The sequence below is a fragment of the Macrobrachium rosenbergii genome, chromosome 5 (assembly GCF_040412425.1).
Source record: "Macrobrachium rosenbergii isolate ZJJX-2024 chromosome 5, ASM4041242v1, whole genome shotgun sequence".
Taxonomy (NCBI): domain Eukaryota; kingdom Metazoa; phylum Arthropoda; class Malacostraca; order Decapoda; family Palaemonidae; genus Macrobrachium; species Macrobrachium rosenbergii.
The window spans coordinates 51097841-51117754 of record NC_089745.1 but is presented as its reverse complement, the minus strand read 5'-3'; the positions used below and the strand labels follow the sequence as shown (position 1 = coordinate 51117754).

At 35.7% G+C, this 19914-nt stretch overlaps 1 long non-coding RNA gene across 1 annotated transcript in view; it reads left to right on the top strand.

Annotated features, from left to right (window-relative positions):
- The window catches only part of LOC136838775 (uncharacterized), a 256954-nt gene that overhangs the window by 101340 nt on the left and 135700 nt on the right, over nucleotides 1–19914 (top strand). The window contains exon 2 of the long non-coding RNA XR_010853109.1: nucleotides 19661–19758. This is a non-coding gene — a long non-coding RNA (uncharacterized lncRNA). The remainder of the gene's footprint in view (nucleotides 1–19660; nucleotides 19759–19914) is intronic.

Genomic DNA, 19914 nt, shown 5'->3' with positions numbered 1-19914 from the left:
TTTGTTTGTTACTGAATGCATACGCATGCGAAAATATACAACGTCTATTTGCATTCAGAGTAATGGGAATTACATTTTCAAAACTAATGATTAAAAATTGTTACACTTTTAAAATATTGGATTTACATAACAAACGGAAAGAGTGCATGGTTTTGGAATATGAATTTATATATTGGAAAGAGATATTTTTATTTTAATATCCGAGTTACTTTTTACAACGTCAGGTCAGGAACAAAATATTCATTGGCAAAATGTTAAGCCTCAGCACATTTGGCAAGTGTTGTTCATGTCATGCTGCAGTCATTTCACATGATGAAAGTGATTCATTTTTCATAGCAGTGTGTGTGTACTGAGCAAGACACCCTCTCTCTCTCTCTCTCTCTCTCTCTCTCTGAATATGTTATGGGTGTCTTGACGCACACACACTCTGACTCACACACAATCATGTGATGGCCCCAAAGGAAAAAACATAACGGTAGTCACTGCTAAGTCTGTCAGTCAACTGCTGAATATGATACCTCTGCGCAGAGCACTTTTCTACAGTAAGCAAATCACCCTTTACGTTACAAGCACTCCTGTGCTTCTTAGATATTAAAGTTCTACCTTTTAGACACCTTTGGCACTCCATGCACCCATCTCATTTTAGTTCTAGCACCCCTTCTTCGCAACACCTTCAGATTATGCTGCATTTTCACTGACATTTTTTCATTCTCTTCGCAGGACCAAGCCACCTGAAAGCATTCCTGTCGATCTTTGTGTTTTCACCCACCTTGTTCCGTTCTCTTTTCGGGACCAAGCCACCTGAAAGCATTCCTATCGATCTTTGTCCTTCGTCAACCTTGTTCCAAACCTTGTTCCGTTCTCTTCATGGGACCAAGCCACCTGAAAGCATTCCTATCGAACTTTGTCTTTAGCCAACCTTGTTCCATTCTCTTCACGGGACCAAGCCACCTGAAAGCATTCCTACCGATCTTTGTCTTTCACCAACCTTGTTCCATTCTCTTTGCAGGACCAAGCCACCTGAAAGCTTTCCTGTCGATCTTTGTCTTTTCACCAACCTTGTTCCATTCTCTTTGTGGGACCAAGCCACCTGAAAGCATTCCTACTGATCTTTGTATTCCACCAACCTTGTTCCATTCTCTTTGCAGGACCAAGCCACCTGAAAGCGTTCCTGTCGATCTTTGTCTTTTCACCAACCTTGTTCCATTCTCTTCGCGGGACCAAGCCAACTGAAAGCATTCCTGTCATCTTTGTCTTTCGCCAACCTTTGTTTCATTCTCTTCGTGGGATCAAGGCTGCTGAAAGCACTCCTGTCGATCTTTACCTTTTCACCAACCTTGTTCCATTCTCTTCGCGGGACCAAGGCACCTGAGAGCATTCCTGTGGATTTCTCCTCCTGTCATCCTTTATACTATATATTTATTGGATACACATGTCACACCCTTTCAACCTTACATACATTTTTTCCCTTGTCTGGTACTCAACTTCCATGCTTAAACCCTAAAGGAGTGTTGGCTCTTGTCTCAAAGAATAACGTCACTGTCCACGCACTAACCAATCTCTACAGTCTAGTCAGATCTTTCATTCACTAACAGCAGGTCATATGTACATTTCTTGCGATGCTCGTCCAATTTATTTTACAGATCTCTCTCTCTCTCTCTCTCTCTCTCTCTCTCTCTCTCTCTCTCTCTCTCTCTCTCTCTCTCGCTCTCGCTCTCGTTCTCGCTCTCTCTCTCTCTCTGTTCGTCTTACTGGTTTTAGAAACATCCTCTAAATATTCAATTTGTACTTGATACTGTTTTGATTCTCACTACATGTCCTGACCGGCTATGACTACTTTTAACTTCCCTGTTGAGCTATGAGAGCATGTTTCTTTCCCCTCCTGGTTTTTTCTCCTAGTATTTCAGTTACGTTTAACTCTTTTGCACTTAACAGGATTGGACTTCTAAACGAATAATGTTCACACACTTTAATCCCCGAACCGACAGACTACTGAACAGTTTACCTTTTCTTTAAGCTTTCACTTTATTTCGCACACATGCATATACATTTGCAGTAAATGTATTTACCGAAATTTTTCCAGATTTACTTTTTTTTTCTGAAGAGTTAAACTTAGACTACGCCCTCCCATTTCAACGATTTTCACAAAAAAATGAGGTTGTTAGGCAGTCATTTGCTCCCCTTCCCACCTCGCTTTTTGACTTTATATGCGTATGAAATATAAATGTGTGGTAATTCGTGTGCGTTATCCTTTAGAATGTCCATTAAATGGTCGTCAGAGCGATCAGTTCTTGAGGAAAGAAATCGACTACGTTAATTAGTCACTCGAAACAATTACTGCTCGATCCAGTGGACACTCCGCCGACTGTCAAGTATTTATTCCTCCCAACTTCTAAGCGCCGTCACCCTCTTCTTCCTCTGCCCGATTTCTCTTTCCTCTTTAACGAGATATCAATTAACAAACCCTTGACCCTTGCCAAGTTCCATATTTTACCGCTTGCTATTGCTAGGTGCATGGCCTTCCTCTCGATTAATGATGTTAGTGCTCGTGTTTAATTAAATTATTGCTAGCAATTCATTAACGAGGCATTTGGAACGATGTGAGTATTGCATCTTCCATTGTTGCCATGTAGAGAAGTTGCTTTTCTCAGTCCTCTTACCTGCCGTGGGGAGGGGAGAGAATGGGGGTAGGGTTTATTGATAGTAGTGGACCTCACGCGGTGCACTGTAGGCGTTATTGGAGGGTGTCTGTAGTGTCCTTTTAGCCCGTAGCTGCACGTACTTTCTGCCTTTAATTAATGACCATTCCTGCTTCCTGTCTTCAGTCTTGCTCTCAGATCTCTCTCTAATTATTACCTCTAAGTGCAGCTGTGGGTTATGTTTTTTTCTCGGTTTTACCTTTAATTCCTTGTACTTCATCCCATTTATTTTCTTGGTCTTTGTTTTGCTGTCCAACCACTCCACCTCCCTCTTTTCATTCCTTTTACTCGGCTTTCTTTAGTGCTCGATGTCACAAGTTGCCCCAGTGCTTGGCTGTTTAGCCTAAATTCCATGAATCCAACCCAAGTGTCTTACCAATCTTTGTTCTTATCTAGCGGCAAATTTTCCATGATGTTGAATGAATGGTCCTCATTTCTCGAATGCCCAGAATCGATCAAGGAACGTGAGCGTAATTATCAGGTGGGTGAAAGGGGCAAAAAAGAAAGCCCTCACGAGTAAAAATTCATTCAGAATGCGCGTGTGGAAAATAACGCTTGAACAAGTGAGGAAAAAATAGCATAATTAGTAGTCCAAAATTACTTCGAAGGGGCAGCTTTAAAACAAAGGTCTGAGGTGCCCTTAGTGGCAAGACGTGAGGGGAGGAGAGAGAGAGAGAGAGAGAGAGAGAGAGAGAGAGAGAGAGAGAGAGAGAGAGAGAGAGAGGACCGGAACCAAGGAGGAGAACAGGAAGGGAGAGGAAGCAATTTGAATATTGAAGAGATGGCGAAAGGGGAAGGCAAAAGGAGAGAGAGAGAGAGAGAGAGAGAGAGAGAGAGAGAGAGAGAGAGAGAGAGAGAGAGAGAGAGAGAGAGAGAGGATAAATCGTGTCTGGGATAATAGACGAAACAAAGAGCGGGTCAGCCAGAAGAGATTAAAGGGGGCGTCACCCGTCGTATTTATTTCGTATTAGATTTTAAACTTTACATTAAGGATTGGCGTTGCTAATGAGTATAGATTTTTCCCCCCAGAGAAGCTGATTAGTTTTTTATGTATTTATCTTTTTTTATATTTTGCTTATTTGTTCAAGAAATCTGCAGTGAAGGCATTACGGGTTTTTACGAGCGATAATCACTTTTGCCAAATAGGATTGCATTGCTTATACATAAATTTGTATCGTGCTCCCGGGCGAATGTTGTTAGGAGACTCATTTCATTATAGAAAATGGATGAGGGAGACCTTTTCGGATATTTCATGAAAGGGATCGAAGACTCTCGTAATGGTTGTACGCTTCACCCACACACACATGTATCATATGAATGGTTGGAAACCGTGTCGTGACACAAATGGATACGTCGTTTCGTAAATGTATTCGTCTTGAGGTCCCTATTGGTTTTATAAATGAGTAAAAGGCGTTGAAATATTTATTTGGTGATGTTCTTTGTTTTTAGTTTACAATTTTTTCTAGACCCTGTAGCTTCAACACTATTATTTCTTAGGGTAAAAGCAAATGCGTTAGATTTTTATAAATATAATATTATATAGCTCCCTCGGCGTACACTGCCTGAATTTTGAACAAACACGTGCGAACGATGTTTAATATATGTAAGTGAATATACAAATTGACATGGATAAACTAAAACATAGGAACATGGCATTAAAGTACCATTAACCGAAGTGTAACATATACCGTCCTTTTCCAGCTCTTCCCCCATTATTACCAAATTCATACTTTAACATCAGAATGCCTTCAAAATTAACTCTCTCTCTCTCTCTCTCTCTCTCTCTCTCTCTCTCTCTCTTGTTATTCACGCTCAATTTCGAAATTCCCTTTCTTCGTCGATCAGTTTTGATCTCAAGAGCATTTCTAGATGGGGAAACCATAATCGAGTTAACTTAAATGCCTCAAAGACTCCGTTTCTACCTTCATGTTCTACCTGTTCCTCTCTCTCTCTCTCTCGCTCTCTCTTTCTCTCTCTCTCTCTCTCTGCTGTCCCCTCCGATTCATTAATTCTGTTCGATGAAGATGAAATTCAGCCACTCACATGTATCAGCATTTTGGCCGTTCGGATTTCTGTGGCGTTGTCTCGGGGAGATCCCACGTGATCCGATGGCTGAATGCGCCTCTGTAGTGTTCTTCGTCATATTTAGGCGGGAGGAAATCCTTTACTTAATCTCAGGTTCATGTTCGTATTTTACATTGATATGTTTTTTTTTTTAGTATATATGCTACTTTCTTTTGACCGTTCTTCTTGACAGAGTTGAGTTAGTGGTCACTGTTGAGCCAGCTACTTGAATTTTCCATCTGCCCTTCGATTCCCTACAATTCTGATACTATTAATTTTCTTTTGATTGTGTTTTAATCACATCCACGTCACAATTATCTTCTCCCTCAGTCGGCAGTGTAACGCCCGCCTAAACACCTCTTCCAGCTCGGCCAGGAATCTCCTGCTTTGTCGATTCGCCCAATCAACATATATAAAAATGGATGCATCTATGTGTGTGTGTATTTTCCGGCATAACTCTGTAATACATTGAGCAATTTCAACCAGACTTGGTATACATATGACTTACTATCTGGGAAAGAATACTGTGGGGGTAAGACATCACTGGTACCAAAGGGAATGGTGCTGGGAAGGGGATGACAAGTAAAAATAACCGGAAACGACAGATTTTAGTGTCTAATCCATAGTTTTCGAGGTTGCTGAGATGAACAGTGACACTCCCGATGCCCTACAAGTCCAAGTTAAGCCCTGACAGGAAGAGGGGTGAGAGGGGGGGTTGGAAAGGGGGTGACATGTGAAAATAACCGAAAACCACAGATATTAGTGTCTAGTCCATAGTTTTTGAGGTCGTTGAGATGAATAGTGACACTCCCTATGCTTAAGTCCAAGTTCAGCCCAATAGGAAGGGGGAGGGTTGAGAACGGGTGGGAATGGGGTGACGTAAAAATAAATGAAAACAGCAGATATTAGTGTCTAATCCATAGTTTTCCAGTTCGCTGAGATGAATAGTGACAAGTTCAGCCCTGATAAGAAGTGGGGTGAGAATGGGTGAAAAATAAAATGTCAAAAATGATAGTTATTAGTGTATAAGCCATAGTTTTTGAGGTCGCTGAGATGAATAGTGACACTCCCAATGCCCTTTATGTCCAAGTTCAGCCCCAATAACAATGGGGGTGAGGAGGGGTGAAATATAAAATGTCAAAAATGCTGGGCAATGTAACTGAAGCAACTATCTTAACCGGAAAAGGAGAGAGAGAGAGAGAGAGAGAGAGAGAGAGAGAGAGAGAGAGAGAGAGAGAGAGAGAATCTATCGGGCAGTGCCGGGTTAGTCAGCTAGCACCAAAGGGGGCGGGAGTGGGAAGGGCTTCCCTCAAATAGGGCTGGTTCTGTCCCTAGACTTAGTAACTAAATAAAATCTGCACATTTATCATACCTCTTTTGGGTATACATATGACTTACTATCTGGAAAAGAATACTGTGAGGGGTAGGACATCACTGGCACCAAAGACGGTGAGGGTGGGGAGGGGGATGTAAAATTAACCAAAAACGACAGATGTTAGTGTCTAATCCATAATTTTTGAGGTCGCTGAGATGAATAGTGTCACTACCGATGCCCTTTAATTCCAAGTTCAGCCCTGATAGAAAGGTGGGGGTGAGAAGGGGTGGAAAAATAAAATGTCAATAATGACTAATCATAGTTTTTAAGGTCACTGGGATGAATAGTGACACTCCTGATGCCCTTTAAGTCCAAGTTCAGCCCCGATAGGAATGGGGGTTAAGACGGGGTGAAATGTAAAATGCCAAAAATGTCGGGCATTGTACAGTAATTGAAGCAACTGTCTTAGCAGGAAAGGGGGAGAGTGAGAGAGGGAGAGGAAGTGAGAGAGAGAGTAGAGGGGGTGTTATGGAGGGGAGAGAGAGAGAGAGAGAAATTTATTGGTTGCGTTAGAGTTTTCCTGGGCAGAGCCGGGTTGGTCAGCTAGTGTTTTCATAAAAATGACAGTGAGATGAGTAATCCAAAAATTTTAGGAAGCTCAGGCTCGAAAGAAACCAGAATAAGAACTGCAGAGAAGACAACATAGGGATTAACTCCATATGAAACTATATGCCTTTCTCTTAAAAGAAAACAGTAGTAAGGAGTTTTAAGTCTTCTCAGAAGGAGGAAGGGTAATGCCGTCAGTGAACCTCACGTGGTGGAACTATTGGCAATACTAAAGGGTGTTGTGACGTCCCTTTGGCCTGTACCTGCATCCACCTTTTGGCCTCTTATTGCACTTTCAACACCGCTTCCTTTCTTCAGTGTTGCTGTTCAACACCTTTAACTGTTACTTGGTAACATAACTGTATGAGGTTTTTCCCAGTGTACCTCTACATCCTTGTATTTAATTTTTTTAATTTTCTGGATCTCTTTATCTCGCTGCCCAAGTGCTGAAAGGCTAAAGTGCCCCAGTTCTTACCTTGGCAGCCCAGTTTTCATAAGTTAGTCAGGAGGAGGGGGGAAACAGCTTCCAAACCTTGCAGTCTGAGAACTGCTGAGCTTTAGAGTACATACTAGAAAAGGAAGTTTGACGGATGTTTTGAGCCGGCACTGGGATTTTTGTGCGTGCGGGGTGGAGGGGGGCGGGGGACACTTCTCCCGAGCTGCTCGGGTAGAGCTGCTTATTTACTTCCTCTTACGAGGTCACTCGGTTTTTCTCCGTCGTTTTCTACTCCTCGTTCTTTCTCTTTCGTGCTCTTTTCGTATTTTCTTCTCCTCTTTTATTAATGTGAGAACTTATGATTTCTCGTCCCACTGGCCTCTGCATTAAAGAAACAGTTATTATTTGTGTTTTTAATGAGAAATTACTTGGTATCCGTTTCAACAGAGGAAACGCCACATAATCTGAAAGATGAGGGACCTGAACCGTTAAGCTAAAATAACAAGCTTTATTTTGCAAGACCTGAGGATTGATTGACAGATGGTTTCTTAATTAAAGATTCTCAGACACCACATACAGAGATCAACAAATTTTAGCTAAAGATCCCCGGTATTATTTTCGAATACTGCGAGCTCTTAATTCAACTTTATTAAAGAGAGTATTTGAAGAAAAGCTTTCCTCACTGGAAAGCAGGAATTATTAAGTTCCACACAGTTTGAAAGGCCAGTCCGCTTGGCGACATTTGAAATACACCAGAAGTTTTCAGAGGGTCTTTCATTTCGTTGTGAATTCTTTCCAACAGTTTCACATACCCGAAATAGTCATCATTGTTAAAGTCTACTATTAATATATATATTTTTTTTTACTGAATGTTGAGGCTTAACCCTGTTTTCTCTTCCGGTCAGTGATGTGAACTTGGCAAAATGTTCAGGGTAAATTAATTATTATTTCATAGATATGGAGGTGTATAACGTTTTTATGCACTGAAAAGTGTTGTGAAAAGAAAACTGAACATTTACTTAAAACACCATTCAAGATTAATGCCAGACAACAGATGAAATTTTTGTTTGAATTTGGTTTAAAAGTTACTTTTTAAAAGCTATCCAGAAGACAATTGGAAAGATTACAGTTAGCCTTACCATAGTTTAGTTTACCAAAGTAAAGGAACACATAGCGCACACATTCAAACCAGACTGACAGACTCAAATTCATATATAAACAAATATAGTTACTCTGTTATGCAAAATACTCTGATTATTTTTAGCATCGTTTTTTTATCAGAATTTTATGAATCACGTAAAAAGCTTGTTCAGTTAGCAAAAAATGTAGTGCAAAATAGTTTGATCGATAAACATTTGCTTTATTTTCGGGACCTCTCCTATTTTTCCTCTTCAGTATGATAGTTTCATAATCACATATAATGTATGCATTTTATGTATTGTTAGATTACATGACCCACTAAACTTTAACATTTGTTATTTTGAAGAGTGTTGGAAAAGTACCTGCACGCCACGGATTGAAAGTACCGAAATTGTTGCAAATATAGTAAATGGTATTCACGTAATTTTAAAATGAATGTAGTTGTTTGACAACTGACAAGTACAGTGGACATTGCAGATAAAACATTTTGACTGTGTATTTGCATGTATACATAATGTGTTTGCTGCTTTTTGATCGCTTGCTGTAGTGTTTGGTGAATAAAACAAAATGAAATGCGTCGAGCCGGAAAGGTGTATTTATAAGAGTAAATACAACTGTGGATCTCAAACTGGTTGGATTAAAAAATGCTAAATTCGACTTAGGGTCCAGATTGGTATGTCCATTTATAGAATCATCCTATCATATATAATGTAAATTTCTAACTCCTTGCATCAGCGGGCTTGAAGATGACTTACATTAAGGGCGAAATTGATAAAGATTTATACCTAGTGCTCCATTTCTCCTTTCATATATGCACCATTGTTCCGGTCTATATATATATATATATATATATATATATATATATATATATATATATATATATATATATATATATATATATATATATATATATATATATAGTATATATATATATATATATATATATATATATATATATATATATATATATATTTATATATAATATATATATGTATATATTTATATATATATATATATATATATATATATATATATATATATATATATATATATATATATATATATATATATATATATATATATATATATATATATATATATATATATATATATATATATATATATATATATATATATATATATATATATATATATATATATATGCATATATATATATATATATATATATATATATATATATATATATATATATATATATATATACATATATATTATATATATGTGTGTGTGTTTGTGTGCGTGACAGATTTGATAATCCCTGACTTTTGGGGTTAATTTATAAAGATGGTTAAAGAACTGCTAAGAGCAACGCGCTGTAAGGGAAATTGGTACAAAACTCCTATGATATCGAGTTATGGCAAGAGAACTGATAAGAAACTTATGATCCTAGATTGTTATGAGAGAAACTGTTCGATTTTAAAACAGTCATAGTCTCTGGAAGTGATTTAAGAAACAAGTGAATGAAAAGTTAAGTATACCTAAGTTTAACCAGACCACTGAGCTGATTAACAGCTCTCTTAGGGCTTGCCCGAAGGATTAGACTTACTTTACGTGGCTAAGAACCAATTGGTTACCTAGCAACGGGACCTACAGCTTATTGTGGAATCCGAACCACATTATAGCGAGAAATGAATTTTTATCACCAGAAATGAATGGCCGTGAATTCTTCATTAACTTTTTGGCAAAGCATCAACTGACCATACTTTGCTCATATAATTACAGTTTATTAATTTCGTCAGCATTGTCGCCACCAATGCCGTTCGATGCAAGGAGCCCCTGAAATTCCTTCACTCATGTTTTTCGTGTACAGTACTTACACAATCTTCACTTATCTCTAGCTCCTGTCTCGGTTTGGGTAACAATTCTTCTGTTGACCGTTCGATTACTATTATCCCAGGGGTGATGTGATTGCCATCTCCGTCTCCCGTTCATCATTATCATAACATGTCCAAGCCATCTCCATGTCCCATTCATCATTATCTCATCTACATGGAGAACCTCAGTAATTTTACTTATAGTGTCATTTCTCAATTTATCCTGCCATCTGACCCTAACATTCTTTAAAGAAATGATCTTACCAGACTCAAGTAAATTACACTTTCGTATAATATTTCAGGCTATTTGATATTTCCAAATCATATTTATCCTATGGATATATAAGCCTAGACTATTTCTTTAGCAATATGTAAAATGTATAAGTTCTTGATGGGCTTAATTGCAAAGGCTTGTATCCACCTGCACGGGAAAAACAAGATTTGTTTATGGAGCGCTGACCTCTGTCTCAGGCGAGGTCAGCGCCCTCGTGTTTCATGTGCTAACATATATATATTTTTTCAACTGGTTGTATGTCGATTTACAGTGTCATCCTATATCATATATAATCTTAATTAAAGGAGTTTTTAGGCAAGATTTCATTTTTCTTGCATATATATACAGTATGTATATATATATATATATATATATATATATATATATATATATATATATATATATATATATATATATATATATATATTGAATTGCTTGAAATGGTGATAATAAATCAAATAAAACCTGAGGACACGATTTGGATGTGATATTTAGACGATATTTTAACTTCCTTGGACACTAGTTGGGGTAATTTTAATTTTTCTCCATAATCAACAATGTACCAAATATCAGCTTCAAATTATAATGAGAAACGGACAACAGATTCCTTTTTTAGACGTCTTAGTCATTAGTGATAACATAGCATCCAGATTTAATATCGATAGAAAACCCACGTATGGATTATCCTGCATTTACTTATTCAGTTACCATGTTATCTTTAAAATAATAATATTATTCTGTAATAATATCTTTGCGAGCGCTTAGGGTTTGCTCTTCAGAATATTTAGACCAAGAATTGCAGTGGATTCGCAAACAATTATCAGTTTGAAATACCCCGAATACGTGATTGGGAAAACATTGTACAAAAAGTGCCCCACAAGTTAAGCCAGAAGAAAGAGTTGGTTATGAAATGAAAATCCCGTACCTGGTGAGGATTAAAAAGTTAAGCCAAATCCTAGGATGTGTCAGTCCTTTTGTTTTTAGGTATCCTGATACCACCGATAAAGTTGTCGTTAATGTTCAGTTAAAACTAAATGCTTGAAGCATCGGTATATATAAAATCCCCCGTCACTCCTTAATTGCAGGTAAATATCTTTCTCAGAGAATTATTCAGCATAGTGTGCAGTAGTATATGGACGCCAAAACTATGTTATTTTCAGTCATGTGAATAATTTGAATCACTTGTATTGACATGGATGTGTCATGCTTTGTTTCATGAGCAGTTGTTGGTTCAAAGGACAGTTCATAGAATCTGCCTTGATCAAACTTACAAAAACTATGAATATCTCCCCAGTCTTGGAATTCCGAAGCCATCGACAATATATTTCTATAATAATATTAAAGAAGTCTGAAATAGATAATCCCAGGTTAGCCGTACATATTATATATGAATTCGTTGTATCTCTAAATATTTTACCTGTCTGGAAAGGGAAACTCGCTTTTTTGAAAATGTAAAGCTGTTCTTTGCTTCGTGTGTGCATTTTTAGGGCAACCTTAACTGATATGTACATGCATTCATACATGGGACCGCATTATGTGGATACCCTGTCACGCAGCTTTGAAAAGTGCAATTAGCCAAAGTGGGCACCATGGGTGATTAGTGCACGCGCACTCGTCTCACGACCACCGGGTCCATGAATCACTTCTAGCTTACTGACCTACAGTCAACCCGGCTGTAATTGTAGCGTTTCCTTTAATTAAATTTCTGCAGAGAACCCAGTGGTCCACCCAGCTGTAAGTAGGCACTACGTAGCTTTTCCCAGGGTCAAGATAATGAGCGATTGACTACATCCCTAGAAATTTCCCGAGAAACCAGAAGGCTATACTCTTTTGGCGTCACTTCTACAAAAGGTTAAAAGGGTTTATTGTGTAAAAGTATAGATATATTCCCAATGCCCAATCAATACGACCTTCGTAAAAGACGCTGGGTTCATAATCAGTGGGGGCTCGTACTATTTCATAAACAATTTATTTTGTATGATGGTAATGCTGCTTCTAATATGAACTGTAAACTAGCAATCATCTTTTCTTGTTTAACAGTTTTATACGTACTAATTTTTGAGAACTAATTAAAAATAAACAAGTAGCTTGACAGCTGATTGTTGGTCTTGATCATTTTATGCTTAGGAAACTGTAATGTTGTCCCACCACTTTTCCAGGATATAATAATACTTACTTTAGTAAAAAATAGAAATCATACAGCGGAGTAGTGGAACTAATAAGGTGAGCAGAGAAAATTGTCAATTATCTTTGAAAATGCGAGGTTAATATAAGTGATCATAAGTATATAAACTTCCATTACTTTGGCAAAATCACTCGCATCAACGAAGATAAACACGAGGAACTTGACTCTAATTGTTTATAATTGCAGAGCCCTCAAAGAAAATGGCAACGTCCTCTCCCCCTTCCCCACATCCTCCTCCTCCTCCTCCCCATCCCCTCCCCTCTCTTACCTCCCACACACATTCACACACACACACACACACACACTCACAGACACACACACACACACACACACACAAAGACGACTGTGTCTCCTACATGCTTGCTTCGAAATTCTGTTTGCAAGAAAAAGTATTTATTTTCGCCGCTACTGTTATTTGTTTCTTTCAATTTGTATTGAGGTGATTAATTTTTTTCCGAAACGGCTACCGCTGATTACTATTTCAGCTATTTATAGTAGGAATATTATAGTGATCCTTTGAAAATATTTCTTTATTTATTTATTTCTTTATTTATGTATTTGTTTATTTATTTATTTATTTATTCACCGTTAAATAACGGCCGTCGCCCGGGCGGCCCCTGGAGGGCACCAAATTAACATGAGCAATTATGTTTCCGTTTTGAATAATGACGTAATACGCGTTGGTTATATATTATGATATATATAAAAGAGTAATCATTGCATTTTAATTCTGGTGTTATTTTGCGGAATTAACACTGCCAGGGAAAAAAAGATTTTTTATATATTTTTTGATCATAGATATTTTAGGAATGAGTTTGGGATTAACATTAATGGTTTAATGGAATCCGCCTTATTTTTGTAATAGAATTTTCGGCCGAAATAATTATATAAATGAGTTTGCCATTTAGTTATAAAAATTTTATTAGTTTAATTGGAATCCCCCTGGAAATATTAAAGCTGCGTGCTTGGAGTAAATCCTGATCTATTTGCGTTCGGCTAAATGATGTTAACCTCATGGCGCCACAAATGGCTATGAATTTGCCGACGCTCGGTTTTCCGATCATGCGCAGAAGACGAATCTTTCAAGCCGAACACCTCTTGACTTTCGGTGTTAGTTCGGGGTACTTCTGCGAGGTATTAATAACTTTCATAATTATCTGTCAGTTAGCTTAGGTCCGTTGGTGGGTTAGTGCCGTCAGTGGGCCTCACATGGTGCATTGTAGACAGTACTAAAAGGTGTTTGCAACCCCACAAAAATTTTGGGCCTTTTACGCCACCTCCTTTCTCCAGTCTTGCTGTCCAACCTCTCTACCTAGTATTCTGTAATGCAACAGTGGAGGTTTCTCCCAGTTCTACATTTAGATCATAATAATTCATATTTTCATAATGATTAATATTTCGTATTTTCATATTGGTTAATAATTTTTATTTTCATTGTGGTAAATTATTCTTGTATAGATAATGGTCAATAACTCTTGTTTTTATAATGGTTAATAATTCTTATTTTCATGATGAATAATAATACTTACTATCATAATGATAATAACTTTTATTTTCATAAGGTTGATAATTCGTATTTTCATAATTAATGCCACCGTCAAAAAATCACAAATAAAGCAAGGAATGGAATACGTGGTGGATCCCCTTCCTCTTTTTAGTTTTCTGTAAAAGAAAACTATTGTGCCGGCTTTGTCTGTCCGTCCGCACTTTATCTGTAAGCACTTTTTCTGTCCACCCTCAAATCTTAAAAACTACTGAGGCTAGAGGGCTGCAAATTGGTATGTTGATCATCCACCCTCCAGTCATCAAACATACCAAATTGCAGCCCTCTAGTCTCAGGAGTTTTTTGTTTTATTTAAGGTTAAAGTTAGCCTTAACCTTACTTCTGGCAACGATATAGGATAGGCCACGACCGGGCCGTGGTTAAAGTTTAATGGGCCACGGCTCATGCAGCATTATACAGAGACCACCGAAAGATAGATCTATTTTCGGTGGCCTTGATTATTCGCAGTAGCGGCTGTACAGAAAACTTAATTGCGCCGAAGAAACTTCGGCGCATTTTTTACTTGTTTTGATCGTTGTACTTCATCTCCTTTATTTTCTGGATCTTTTTACCTTGCTGTCCAACCACTCCAACTCCTCCTTTTCCCCCTCTTAAGTGACTGACCGAAAACGCCCCAACGCTTGGTTAGACAGACTAAATTTCATAAATCAGTCAGTCACTTTGCCCTTAGCGAAAGTAATAATTGGATTAATTAAAAGTGAAAGACAGTGAAATAATTCAGGTGATAATTATGTATTCCATTTGGTCGATTATGTCACTATCCCTCCCTGAGCCTCATATGTGATGATTAAACTTGTCTTAGCCAACTGCATTTTTCAGCGCACGCAAATTAATTATAGCTGTGACGCCGCGCAGGATGAAAATTAATATTGACTTAGCAACAAAGCGACGCCGGCTGAGAATATTTGTGTGAAAGAATAACTAACACCTCATAAGACTGATTTTGTAATTTAACATTGTTGCCAGTTAAGTTAGCTTTGGTGGTGTGGCAGCGTTGCCAGATTATTTTTTTTATTATTTTTTTTTTATTCTGTTTCTTCTTTCCATTTAAACTTGAGCGCGTGTTTGAAGATAATCTCTTATTAATTAAACTGCGGCTGAAAGTTAGAGATTATTATTGAATTTCCCCGAGTTGGTGTGTGTGTGTGTGTGTGTGTGTGTGTGTGTGTGTGTGTGTTCGTTCGTAATTGCAGTAGTGTTGTCATCAACATATGAAAAAAATTAAAAACTCCAGAACATTTCCTATTCCTCTGTTAGTTTTTTTTTAACGGTTACAGTATTTATGAAAATACGAATCATTAACCATTATGAAAATAATAATTATTAACCATTATAAAAATACGAATCATTAACCCCCATGAAAATAAGAATTATTAACCATTATGGAAATACGAATTATTAACAATATTAAAATACGAATTATTAACCATCATGAAAAGAAAAATTATTAACAGTATGAAAAATACGAATCGTTAACCATTATGAAAATACAAATAATTAATAATTATGAAACTACGAATTATTATTCGCCAATGGGACGTTTCCTCATAAGTGAGGTGACTCCAGAGAATAGAAAAAGGATCACTGCTACATGCATCCTTTAACTGCTGAAATAGGGTCGAACCAGTTATGCATACAATTCGTGGCTTCGGCCGCATCGCACATCTACGCAAAAGGTTCATCAGCAGTATATGAATACCACTTACCTATAGGGATCCATAAGTCTGTAGGTTATTATTATTATTATTATTATTATTATTATTATTATTATTATTATTATTTATTATTATTATTATTATTATTATTTGCTTGTTGTTGCATTGGTCGTCTGATCAAATCCCAAGTTGAAGGTTCCAGTTAGCAACTAATGCCAGGCTTATTATTATTATTATTATTATTATTATTATTATTATTATTATTATTATTATTATTATTATTATTATTATTATTATTATCTGCCTGTTGTTGCATCTGGTCGTCTGATCAAATCCCAAGTTGAAGGTTACAGTTAGCAACTAATGCCAGGCTTATTATTATTATTATTATTATTATTATTATTATTATTATTATTATTATTATTATTATTATTATTATTATTATTTGCCCGTTGTTGCATTGGTCGTCTGATCAAATCCCAAGTTGAAGGTTACAGTTAGCAACTACTGCCAGGTTTACTTTATTATTATTATTATTATTATTATTATTATTATTATTATTATTATTATTATTATTATTATTATTATTATTTACCAGGTATTGCATTGGTCGTCTGATCAAGTCCCAAGTTGAAGGTTACAGTTAGCAGCTAATACCAGGCTAACTTTTGTTATTATTATTATTATTATTATTATTATTATTATTATTATTATTATTATTATTATTATTATTATTATTATTATTATTTAAGTGGAGACTTTTGCCGGGCGTTTCATCGGTCGTTTGATCAAATCCCGAATGACAAGTTTATTGTATGTAGACTCATGCTGGCTTTAATTATTATTATTATTATTATTATTATTATTATTATTATTATTATTATTATTATTATTATTATTATTATTAAAAAGTAGTAGCAGAACGTACCTACAGCAGACTGAAAAAGCTAAATTTCCCGATCCGCCACTTTTTGTTTAAAAAAAAAAATGAAAATAGTTTGCAGAAGGTACGATGTTAAAATATATTTGACGATTTCCTGCCAATATGGAGTGTTTATGTTTATTTCTTTTTAGAAATATAAGTTTTTTTTTTTTTTTACGATGAATTTCGTATTAGTACAAGGCACTTTTGAGTATACTCGAGGCTAGAAACGGTAAATGTAATAAAAACCGATTTTATTTTCTGTTGTCATGTATGTAAAATTCATACTTAAAACCATGAATTTTCAATATTATTATTCGCGTAATGCCTATTTTTCTTTCCCGAAAATGCAAGAGGAAAGCACTAACGGTTTCAGCGATTCATATTTAAAATGCACATAAAGAGAGAATTCTTTTTTTTTATTTTCAGCGCTGCAATTGTTTCCTATTTTTGTTTTTGTGCCGAACATTTTGTTTAAACGCATCGGAACAAAAGCTTTTATAAATGCTAGCAATTTCTCCCTTTAAAAATCATTCTTTCAGCAGACTTCAACTTAACCTCTTTCGGGGTTTTGGAATGCTTTGAATTTTTTCTTTTTATTTTTGCATTTTTCGTTTAAAAGTTTTATAAAGGTGGAGTAAGGTTTTCAGAGATGGATTAGTAATTGCAGTAGTAGTAGTAGTAGTAGCAATCGGGATTTGCCTTTGAAACGGCTCCCTTGCTCGTTCTGTTAGTCTTGCGTGACTAGTTGCTACCGTTGGGGAATTGAAAGCGGCCGGTTGATAATTAAATGTTATCCCCATCATCGAATCCTGTGTGTGTGTGTGTGTGTGTATGTATGTATGCTGTCTCTCTCTGCATCTTTGACGCCACACTCTAGTATATTTCCGTATAAATATTATCAGTTTAAGCTCCTTTCTCTTTTCTCGCAGAGTTCTTTCTAAAGTACTGATCAACACTTCGCCATTAAGTGCAATTTTTTCATCCATTAATCACGCGCCAACTTTCACTCCTCTCCCTTTTTAGGTGTAAAGATAAAACGGTTTCGTTATTCACTCTTTCAACCTGCTCTAGAATTAAATGCCTTATATATATATATATATATATATATATATATATATATATATATATATATATATATATATATATATATATATATATATAATACGTATATATATATATATATATATATATATATTATTTGGATCTAGAAATATGTATATATCTATAGATTTTATATATATACATATATATAATATATATATATATATATATATATATATATATATATATATATATATATATATATATATATATATATATATATATATATATATATATATATATATATATATATGCTCGTTTATTTCTACATCATATAAAGGGAGGCTCTACAAAGTGAAAATAAATATGACGGAAAATGCCATGATTAAAAGATATATGAAAAGCTTTTTAATTACTAACAATTTTCGCGTAATGTGAGTTAATACCTTATTGCATTTTCGCTTCCATTTTTGTATTTAAAATGTTGTGCCGATGGTCTCCTTTCCACTGTAAAATGTCGGAAAGGTTTCCTTCTCATAATCATCTACCTTTAGTAGAACATTACACCTCAGAGATATTTTCTCTTTATGATGTTTTGAATACTGAGATATGATCTGTGTGTATAACACACAAGAGCAAAACATTGATCGAAATAGGATATATATATATATATATATATATATATATATATATATATATATATATATATATATATATATATATATATATATATATTTATATATTATATATATATATATATATATATATATATACACTTTCTTCTTTAATAAAGGTTTGTTATGGTACTCCTTTTCAAGATCCGATTATACTGCGAATAAAATTGCTCCCAAGGCGTTAACGATTCTCTCTCTCTCTCTCTCTCTCTCTCTCTCTCTCTCTCTCTCTCTCTCTCTCTCTCTCTCTCTCCGAGGAGAAGGAGGAGGGAAAATAGTTACAACCAAATGTTTCCGATCAATGTTTTGCTCTTGTTTGTTATACAGAGATCGTAACTCAGTATGCAAATCATCATAACTGAATAGAAAATATCCCTGAGATGTAATATTCTACTAAAAGTACGTTATAAAGAAAAAGAAACCTTTTCCGATATTTTACAGAGTGGGAAGGAGACCATTCACACAACATTTTAGAAAATAAAGTCGAAGCGAAAATGCAATACATATATACTGTATTTATATGTATTTATATGTATGTATATATATAAATATATATATATATATATATATATATATATATATATATATATATATATATATGTGTGTGTGTGTGTGTGTGTACGTACATACATGCATACATACATGCATACAAACACCCACACACACGAGCAGTCCTTGAGCAAACTAAGCGCTATCTCTTGGTGGTGATTCTCCCCGGTCACACGGTCGAGAATATTTTACGCCCAGTCAATCGCATTTATTTTTGGAAGGGTTATTTGCTTGCGCCGACTCGCAGCAAGCAGCATTCCTCAATGCAGTTTTGTTGCATCTGCATCACCCTGCTGAAAATATTCGAAAACGTTCCCGATGTGCATTTTAAGTTCCACTCGAACGCGACGAGATACGAATGTTATATATTCTGTTTGAATGATTTTCGCTGGGAGGCATTTGTTTAAAAAATGGCTCTCTCTCTCTCTCTCTCTCTCTCTCTCTCTCTCTCTCTCTCTCTCTCTCTCTCACACACACACACATTTTTTTATTAATATGTGTATTTTTAAAAACAATTTTATTAGAATTGAAATCTTTTATGACAGATATGTACAGTATAGGATGCAGTTTGAAAAATAAGAAAATTTTCTAAGTTTATCAGGACATGAACAACATATCTGTCATTGTTAAGCATTATGCATTAATCATTTTGAATTTTTTTTTCATTGATTTTATCTTCACCTTTTATTTCTGAACAGATTTTGGCTTCGAGGATCCGGACAATCTCCTTGCCAGCGGTGTCCTGATCCACTTTTACCGCAATTTGATGAACAAAGGGAACTCAGGGCGTTTCGTGGTGAGTAAAAATAAGAGAGTTTTGCATGCTCTGTAGAAGGGAAATTACAACTTCTTTATTTTATGTCAACGGAATATGTGCTTGATATGATAGACAGGGGAAATATATATATATATATATATATTTTTATATATATATATTGTATATCATATATTG